The 10,332-nt window shown below is 39.7% G+C and overlaps 1 non-coding gene across 1 annotated transcript; it reads left to right on the top strand.

Annotated features, from left to right (window-relative positions):
* Nucleotides 1-9,066: 9,066 nt before the first annotated feature.
* On the top strand, nucleotides 9,067-9,174 carry LOC112753183 (small nucleolar RNA R71). Its single transcript, XR_003177578.1, has one exon. It is a non-coding gene; the product is annotated as a small nucleolar RNA R71 (small nucleolar RNA).
* Nucleotides 9,175-10,332: the final 1,158 nt, after the last annotated feature.

The raw sequence follows: 10,332 nt of genomic DNA, 5'->3' as shown, positions 1-10,332 counted from the left end.
CCACATGGTGTGTGCTTGGGCTGAGCATTGAGCTTTCATGTGTAGAGACTCTTTTTGGAGTTAAACGCAAGGTTGTAGCCTGTTTCTGGCATTTAACTCTGATTTGCAACTTGTTTCTGGCGTTTAACTCCAGAATAGGGCAGAAAGCTGGCGTTGAACACCAGTTTGCGTCATCTAAACTCGGGCAAAGTATGGACTATTATATATTGCTAGAAAGCCCTGAATGTCTACTTTCCAACGCAATTGCGATCGCGCCATTGGGATTCCTATAGCTCAAGAAAATCCACTTTGAGTGCAGGGAGGTCAGAATCCAACAGCATCTGCAGTCCTTCTTCAGCCTCTGAATCTGATTTTTGATCAAGTCCCTCAATTTCAGCCAGAAATTACCTGAAATCACAGAAAAATACACAAACTCATAGTAAAGTCCAGAAATGTGATTTTTATTTAAAAACTAATAAAAATATACTAAAAACTAATTAAATCATACTAAAAACTAAGTAAAAACAATGCCAAAAAGCGTATAAATTATCTGCTCATCAGAACACCAAACTTAAATTGTTGCTTGTCCCCAAGCAACTGAAAATCAAATAGGATAAAAAGAAGAGAATATACTATAAATTCCAAATATCAATGAAACTTAGCTCCAATCAGATGAGCGGGACTAGTAGCTTTTTGCCTCTGAACAGTTTTGGCATCTCACTTTATCCTTTGAAGTTCAGAATGATTGGCATCTATAGGAACTCAGAATTCAGATAGTGTTATTGATTTTCCTAGTTTAGTGTATTGATTCTTGAACACAGCTACTTTATGAGTCTTGGCCGTGGCCCTAAGCGCTTTATTTTCCAATATTACCACCGGATACATAAATGCCACAGACACATAATTGGGTGAACCTTTTTAGATTGTGACTCAGCTTTCCTAGAGTCCCCAATTAGAGGTGTCCAGGGTTCTTAAGCACACTCTTCTTTTTACTTTGGACCTTGAATTTAACCGCTCAGTCTCAAGTTTTCACTTGACACCTTCACGCCACAAGCACATGGTTAGGGACAGCTTGGTTTAGCCGCTTAGGGCAGGATTTTATTCCTTTGGGCCCTCCTATCCATTAATGCTCAAAGCCTTGGATCCTTTTTACCCTTGCCTTTTGGTTTTAAGGGCTATTGGCGTTTTGCTCTTGCCTTTTGGTTTAAAGAGCTTTTGGCTTTTTCTGCTTGCTTTTTCTTTTTTCTTTCTCTCTTTTTTTTTTCGCAAGCTTTTGTATTCACTGCTTTTTCTTGCTTCAAGAATCAATTTTATGATTTTTCAGATTATCCATAACATTTTTCCTTTTCATCGTTCTTTCAAGAGCCAACATATTTAACATTCATAAACAACAATATCAAAAGACATATGCACTGTTCAAGCATTCATTCAGAAAACAAAAAGTATTGTCACCACATCAAAATAATTAAACTAATTTTAAGGATGAATTCGAAATTCATGTACTTCTTGTTCTTTTGTAATTAAAACATTTTTCATTTAAGAAAGGTGATGGATTCATAGGACATTCATAGCTTTAAGACATAGATACTTAAATACTAATGATCATGTAATAAAGACATAAACATAAATAAACATATAGTAAACGAAAAACAGAAAAATAAGAACAAGGAGATTAAGGAACGGGTCAACCTTAGTGAGGGTGGCGTCTTCCTCTTGAAGAACCAATGGTGCTTTTGAGCTCCTCTATGTCTCTTCCTTGCCTTTGTTGCTTCATCCCTAGTGATTTTGGTGCTCCTATCCTTAGTTGCTCCCAATAGTTGTGTGGAGGAAAATGTATCCGTTGAGGCATCTCAGAGATTTCTTGGTGAGGGAATTCCTCATGCTCTTGTTGAGGTTCATGAGTGGGCTCTCTTATTATGCAGTCAAATGCTCTACTACTGAGCTATGGACCCTTGAGATGAATCTCTCCATCTCCCATGACTCAGAGGTGGAAGCTTTTGTCTTCCCTTTCCTCTTTCTAGAGGTTTCTCTGGCCTTAGGTGCCATAAATGGTTATGGAAAAACAAAAAGCAATGCTTTTACCACACCAAACTTAAAAAATTTGCTCATCCTCGAGCAAAAGAAGAAAGAAAGAAGGGGAAGAAGAAGAAAATGGAGGAGATGGAGGGAGAGAGAGAGAGGTGGGGTAGGTGGGGATCCTGTAGGGTCCATAGATCCTGTGGGGTCAAGGACTTAGCATCCCTGCTCCAATTAGGCGTGCAAAACGCCCTTAGAATGCATGTCTGGCGTTAAACGCCAGCTTGCTACTTGTTTCTGGCGTTTAACGCCAATTCCATGCTCTGTTCTAGTGTTAAACGCCAGTCTGGTGCTTGTTTCTGGCGTTTAACACCAGCTTGATGCTTCTTTCTGGCGTTAAACGCCAGTTTGATGCTTCTTACTGGCGTTTAAATGCCAGTAAGCTCTTCCTCTAGGGTGAGCTATTTTTAATGTTGTTTTTCATTCTGTTTTTTATTTTTCAGTTGTTTTTGTGACTTCACATGATCATCAACCTACAAAAAACATAAAATAACAATGGAAAATAAATAGATATAGTTAAATAACATTGGGTTGCTTCCCAACAAGCGCTTCTTTAAAGTCAATAGCTTGACAGTGAGCTCTCATGGAGCCTCACAGATGTTCAGAGCATTGTTGGGACCTCCCAACACCAAACATAGAGTTTGAATGTGGGGGTTCAACACCAAACTTAGAGTTTGGTTGTGGCCTCCCAACACCAAACTTAGAGTTTGACTGTGGGGGCTTTGGTTGACTCTGCAGTGAGAGAAGCTTTTCATGCTTCCTCTCCATGGTTACAGAAGGAGATCCTTGAGTTTTAAACACAAGGTTGTCCTCATTCAGTTGAAGGACCAACTCTCCTCTGTCCACATCAATCACAGCTTTTGTTGTGGCTAAGAAGGGTCTTCCAAGGATGATGGATTCATCCTCATCCTTCCCAATGTCTAGGATTATAAAATCAGCAGGGATGTAAAGGCCTTCAACCTTTACTAACAAGTCCTCTGGTACACAAAATTGTGATCCTCAACAATGGTGCCAAAGGACTTGGAGCTCTCAAACGTGAATCACACTTTGTCACAATTCCGCACAACTAACCAGCAAGTGCACTAGGTCGTCCAAGTAATAAACCTTACGTGCGTAAGGGTCGATCCCACGGAGACTGTCGGCTTGAAGCAAGCTATGGTCACCTTATAAATCTCAGTCAGGCGGATTCAAATGGTTATGGAGAATTGATAATTAAAATATGAATAAAATATAAAATAAGATAGAGATACTTATGTAATTCATTGGTAGGAATTTCAGATAAGCGTATGAAGATGCTTTGTTCCTTCTGAACCTCTGCTTTCCTACTGCCTTCATCCAATCATTCATACTCCCTTCCATGGCAAGCTTTATGTTGGGCATCACCATTGTCAATGGCTACTTCCCATCCTCTCAGTGAAAATATTCCAAATGCACTGTCACCACACGGCTAACCATCTGTCGGTTCTCGATCATGTTGGAATAGGATCCATTGATCCTTTTGCATCTGTCACACGCCCAACAATCGCGATTTTGAAGCTCGTCACAGTCATCCCTTCCCAGATCCTACTCAGAATACCACAGACAAGGTTTAGACGTTCCGGATCTCAGGAATGGCCTTCAATAATTCTAGCCTATACCACGAAGGTTCCAATCTTAGATTAGAAACCCAAGAGATACACATTCAAGCTTGTTTGCATGTAGAACGGAAGTGGTTGTCAGTCATGCGTTCATAGGTGAGAATGGTGATGAGTGTCACATAATCATCACATTCATCATGTTCTTGGGTGTGAATGAATATCTTGGAGAAGAAATAGACTTGAGTTGAATAGAAAAACAATAGTACTTTGCATTAATTCATGAAGAACAGCAGAGCTCCACACCTTAATCTATGGTGTGTAGAAACTCCACCGTTGAAAATACAAAAGTGATAATGGTGTAAGCATGGCCGAATGGCCAGCCTCCAAGGTCTAGGGACTAAACGTCCAAAGATTCCCAAATACAATAGTATAAGGTCCTATTTATAGAGAACTAGCAGCCTAGGGTTTACAGAAATAAGTAATTAATGCAGAAATCTTCTTCCGGGCCCACTTGGTGTGTGCTTGGGCTGAGCGTTGAAGCTTCCACGTGTAGAGACTTTTCTTGGAGTTAAACGCCAGCTTTTGTGCAAGTTTGGGCGTTTAACTCCAGCTTTTGTGCCAGTTCCGGTGTTAAATGCCAAAATTCTTAAGCTGACTTGGAACGCCAATTTGGGCCATCAAATCTCGGGCAAAGTATGGACTATTATATATTGCTGGAAAGCCCAGGATGTCTACTTTCCAACGCAATTAAGAGTGCGCCAATTAGGCTTCTGTAAGTCCAGAAAATTCACTTCGAGTGTAGGGAGGTCAGAATCCAACAACATCTGCAGTCCTTTTTCAGCCTCTGAATCAGATTTTTGCTTAGGTCCCTCAATTTCAGCCAGAAAATACCTGAAATCACAGAAAAACACACAAACTCATAGTAAAGTCCAGAAGAGTGATTTTTATTTAAAAACTAATAAAAATATAATAAAAACTAATTAAAATATACTAAAAACATACTAAAAACAATGCCAAAAAGCGTATAAATTATCTGCTCATCACAACACCAAACTTAAATTGTTGCTTGTCCCCAAGCAACTGAAAATCAAATAGGTTAAAAAGAAGAGAATATACAATGAATTCCAAAAACATCTATGAAGATCAGTATTAATTAGATGAGCGGGGCTTTTAGCTTTTTGCTTCTGAACAGTTTTGGCATCTCACTTTATCCCTTCAAGTTCAGAATGATTGGCATCTATAGGAACTCAGAATCCAGATAGTGTTATTGATTCTCCTAGTTAAGTATGTTGATTCTTGAACACAGCTACTTTATGAGTCTTGGCCGTGACCCTAAGCATTTTGTTTTCCAGTATTACCACCAGATACATAAATGCCACAGACACATAACTGGGTGAACCTTTTCAGATTGTGACTCAGCTTTGCTAGAGTCCCTAGTTAGAGGTGTCCAGAGCTCTTAAGCACACTCTTTTTGCTTTTGGACCACGACTTTAACCGCTCAGTCTCAAGTTTTCACTTGACACCTTCACGCCACAAGCACATGGTTAGGGACAGCTTGGTTTAGCCGCTTAGGCCAGGATTTTATTCCTGTGGGCCCTCCTATCCACTGATGCTCAAAGTCTTGGATCCTTTTTATCACCCTTGCCTTTTGGTTTAAAGGGTATTGGCTTTTTCTGCTTGCTTTTCTTTTTTTCTTTCTTTTTCTCTTTTTTCGCATATATATATTTTTTCTGCAAGCTTTTCACTGCTTTTTCTTGCTTCAAGAATCAATTTTATGATTTTTCAGATCATCAGATAACATTTCTCCTTTTCCCATCATTCTTTCAAGAGCCAACAATTTTAACATTCATAGACAATCAAATTAAAAAATATGCACTGTTCAAGCATTCATTCAGAAGATAAAAGTATTGCCACCACATCAGAATAATTAAACTGTTTTAAAATTCAAAATTCAAGTACTTCTTTTTCTTTTTCAATTAAAAACATTTTTCATTTAAGAAAGGTGATGGATTCATTTTCATAGCTTTAAGGCACAGACACTTAGACACTAATGATCATGTAATAAACACACAAATATAAATAAACATAAGCATAAAAATTCGAAAAACAGGAAAATAAACAACAAGGAAATTAAAGAACGGGTCCACCTTAGTGATGGCGGCTTGTTCTTCCTCTTGAAGATCTTATGGAGTGCTTGAGCTCCTCAATGTCTCTTTCTTGCCTTTGTTGCTCCTCTCTCATGGTTCTTTGGTCTTCTCTAATTTCATGGAGGAGGATGGAATGCTCTTGGTGCTCCACCCTTAGTTGTCCCATGTTGGAACTTAATTCTCCTAGAGAGGTGTTGGTTTGCTCCCAATAGTTTTGTAGAGGAATGATTGAGCGTTGGATGAACTCTAACCATCCCCTAGCCACGGGCTTGAGGTCATGCCTTCTTAGTTGAACCGGCTTCCCTCTTGAATCTCTCTTCCATTGAGCACCATCTTCACAGATGTCTATGAGGACTTGGTCCAACCTTTGATCAAAGTTGACCCTTCTAGTGTATGGGTGTGCATCTCCTTGCATCATAGGCAAATTAAATGACAACCTTACATTTTCCGGACTAAAGTCTAAGTATTTCCCTCAGACCATTGTAAGCCAATTCTTAGGGTCCAGGTTCACACTTTGATCATGGTTCTTGGTGATCCATGCATTGGCATAGAACTCTTGAACCATTAAGATTCTGACTTGTTGAATAGGGTTGGTGAGAACTTCCCAACCTCTTCTTCGGATCTCATGTCGGATCTCCGGATATTCGCCCTTTTTGAGCTTAAAAGGGACCTCGGGGATCACCTTCTTCTTGGCCACAACTTCATAGAAGTGGTCTTGATGCACCCTTGAGAGAAATCTCTCCATCTCCCATGACTTGAAGGTGGAAGCTTTTGCCTTCCCTTTCCTCTTTCTAATGGTTATGGAAAAATAAAACAAAAAAAAGCTTTAGCTTTTACCACACCAAACTTAGAAGGTTGCTCGTCCTCGAGCAAAAGAAGGAAGAAGAAGAAATAGAGGAGATGGAGGGGGCTTTGTGTTCCGGCCAAGGGGGATGGGTAGTGTGTATGTTGTGTGAAAATCAGGAGTGAAGATGGGTTAATATAGGAGTGGAGAGGGGGGCATGGTTCGGCCATTATGGGTGGGTTTGGGTGGGAAAGTGGTTTGAATTTGAATGGTGAGGTAGGTGGGGTTTTATGAAGGATGGATGTGAGTGGTGAAGAGAAATGTGGGATTTGATAGGTGAGGGGTTTTTGGGGAAGAGGTAGTGAGGTGATTAGTGAATGGGTGAAGAAGAGAGAGAGAGGTGGGGTAGGTGGGGATCCTGTGGGGTCTAGAGATCCTGAGGTGTCAAGGATATCTCATCCCTGCACCAAGCGGTGTGCAAAAATGCCCCTTTCTGCCAATCCTGGCGTTAAACGCCAGGCTGCTGCCCATTTCTGGCATTTAACGCTAGCTTCTTGCCCATTCTTGGCATTAAACGCCAGTCTGGTGCCCATTTCTGGCGTTAAACGCCTAGAATGGTGCCAGACTGGGCGTTTAACGCCCATTCTGCTACCCTTACTGGCGTTTAAACGCTAGTAAGTTTCTCCTCCAAGGTGTTCTATTTTTAATACTGTTTTTACTTTTTCAATTGTTTTTGTGACTTCACATGATCATCAACCTATAGAAAATATAAAATAACAAAAGAAAATAGAAATTCAAGATAGTTAAAGATTGGGTTGCCTCCCAACAAGCGCTTCTTTAATGTCAATAGCTTGACAGTGGCTCTCATGGAGCCTCACAGATGTTTAGAGCAATGTTAGAACCTCTCAACACCAAACTTAGAGTTTGACTGTGGGGGCTCTGTTTGTCTCTGTATTGAGAGAAGCTCTTCATGCTTCCTCTCCATGGTTATAGAGGGATATCCTTGAGCTTTAAACACAAGGGAGTCTTCATTCACTTGAATGATCAATTCTCCTCTGTCAACATCAATTACAGCTTTTGCTGTGGATAGGAAGGGTCTGCCAAGGATGAGGGATTCATCCATACACTTCCCAGTCTCTAGGATTATGAAATCAGCAGGGATGTAATGGTCTTCTACCTTTACCAAGACATCCTCTACAAGTCCATAAGCCTGTTTCTTTGAATTATCTGCCATCTTTAGTGAGATTCTAGCAGCTTGTACCTCAATGATCCCTAGCTTCTCCATTACAGAGAGAGGCATGAGGTTTATGCTTGACCCTAGGTCACACAGAGCCTTCTCAAAGGTCATGGTGCCTATGGTACAAGGTATTGAGAACTTTCCAGGATCTTGTCTCTTCAGAGGTAATCTCTGCCTAGTCAAGTCATCCAGTTATTTGATGAGCAATGGAGGTTCATCCTCCCAAGTCTCATTACCAAACAACTTGGCATTTAGCTTCATGATTGCTCCAAGGTACTTAGTAACTTGCTCTTAAGTAATATCTTCATCTTCTTCAGAGGAAGAATACTCATCAAAGCTCATGAATGGCAGAAGTAAATTTAATGGAATCTCTATGGTCTCTGTGTGAGCCTCAAATTCCCATGGTTCCTCATCAGGGAACTCCATGGAGGTCAGTGGACGTCCATTGAGGTCTTCCTCAGTGGAGATCACTGCCTCTTCCTCCTCTCCAGGTTCGGCCATGTGAGACGTGTTTATGGCCTTGCACTCTCTCTTTGGATTCTCTTATGTATTGCTTGGGAGAGTACTAGGAGGGAGTTCAGTAATTTTCTTACTCAGCTGACCCACTTGTGCCTCTAAATTTCTAATGAAGGACCTTGTTTCAGTCATGAAACTTTGAGTGGTTTTGATTAGATCAGAAACTATGGTTGCTAAGTTAGAATGGCTCTTAGAATTCTCTGTCTGTTGCTGAGAAGATGATGGAAGAGGCTTGCTATTGCTAAACCTATTTCTTCCACCATTATTGTTGTTGAAGCCTTGTTGAGGCCTCTGTTGATCCTTCCATGAGAGGTTTGGATGATTTCTCCATGAAGGATTATAGGTGTTTCCATAGGGTTCTCCCATGTAATTCACCTCTTCCATTGCAGGGTTCTCAGGATCATAAGCTTCTTCTTCAGATGAAGCTTCTTTGGTACTGCCTGTTGCTGCTTGCATTCCAGATAGACTTTGAGAAATCATATTGACTTGCTGAGTCAATATTTTGTTCTGAGCCAATATGGCATTCAGAGTATCAATCTCAATAACTCCTTTCTTCTGACTTGTCCCATTATTCACAGGATTCCTTTCAGAGGTGTACATGAATTGGTTATTTGCAACCATTTCAATGAGTTCCTGAGCTTCTACAGGCATCTTCTTTAGATGAAGAGATCCTCCAGCAGAGCTGTCTAATGACATCTTGGACAGTTCAGACAGACCATCATAGAAGATACCTATGATGCTCCATTCTGAAAGCATGTCAGAAGGACACCTTCTAATTAATTTCTTGTATCTTTCCTAGGCTTCATAGAGGGATTCACCTTCCTTCTGTCTAAAGGTTTGGACTTCCACTCTAAGCTTGCTCAATTTTTGAGGTGGAAAGAACTTTGTCAAGAAGGCATTGACTAGCTTTTCCCAAGAGTTCAGGCTTTCTTTAGGTTGTGAATCCAACCATGTTCTAGCTCTGTCTCTTACAGCAAAGGGAAAAAGCATAAGCTTGTAGACCTCGGGATCAACCCCATTGGTCTTGACAGTGTCACAGATTTGCAAGAATTCAGCTAAGAACTGATGAGGATCTTCCAATGGAAGTCCATGAAACTTGCAATTCTGTTGCATCAGAGAAACTAATTGAGGCTTAAGCTCAAATTTGTTTGCTCCAATGGCAAGGATTGAGATGCTTCTCCCATAAAAGTCGGGAGTAGGTGCAGTAAAGTCACCAAGCAACTTCCTTGCATTGTTGGCATTGTTGTTTTCGGTTGCCATGATTTCTTCTTCCTTGAAAAGCTCTGTTAGGCCCTCTAGAGAGAATTGTGCTTTAACTTCTCTTAGCTTTCTCTTCAAGGTCCTTTCAGGTTCAGGATCAGCTTGAACAAGTATGCCTTTATCTTTGTTCCTGCTCATATGAAAGAGAAGAGAATAAGAAAGTAGGGAATCCTCTATGTCACAGTATAGAGATTCCTTGAGGTGTCAGAGGAAAAAAAGAATAGAAGGAGGAGGTAGATAGAAGAGAATTCAAACTTATTAAGAGGGATAGAGTTCGAATTCCACCTTGAGGAGGAGTGTTAGTCCCTTAAATAGAAAGATGTGAGAAGAGGGGAAGAATTTTCGAAAATAAATTGAAAAGATTTTGAAAGAAATTTGAAAATTTGATTTAGATTTTCGAAAATTAAGATTAGGAAAGAAATTATGTAATTTTTGAAAAAGATTTTGAAATTAGAAATCAAAAAGATATGATTGAGAGTTGATTTTGAAAAAGATGTGATTTGAAAGATATGATTGAGAAGATATGATTGAAAATCAATTTTAAAAAAAGAAAGTTTTAAAATTAAAGTTGATTACTTGACTAACAAGAAATTAAAAGATATGATTCTTAAAATTTAAAATTTGATCCTTTCTTAATAGGCAAGTAACAACTTGAAAATTTTGAAGTAAATCGTTAATTATAGCAAGGATTTTCGAAAATAATAAAAAATGGAAAGAAATTGATTTTGAAAGGATATGATTGAAAAGATATGATTT

This window comes from Arachis hypogaea, chromosome 15 (genome assembly GCF_003086295.3).
Source record: "Arachis hypogaea cultivar Tifrunner chromosome 15, arahy.Tifrunner.gnm2.J5K5, whole genome shotgun sequence".
NCBI classification, from domain to species: domain Eukaryota; kingdom Viridiplantae; phylum Streptophyta; class Magnoliopsida; order Fabales; family Fabaceae; genus Arachis; species Arachis hypogaea.
Note: the sequence above shows the minus strand (reverse complement) of the source record. Positions and strands in the feature narration are given on the sequence as shown.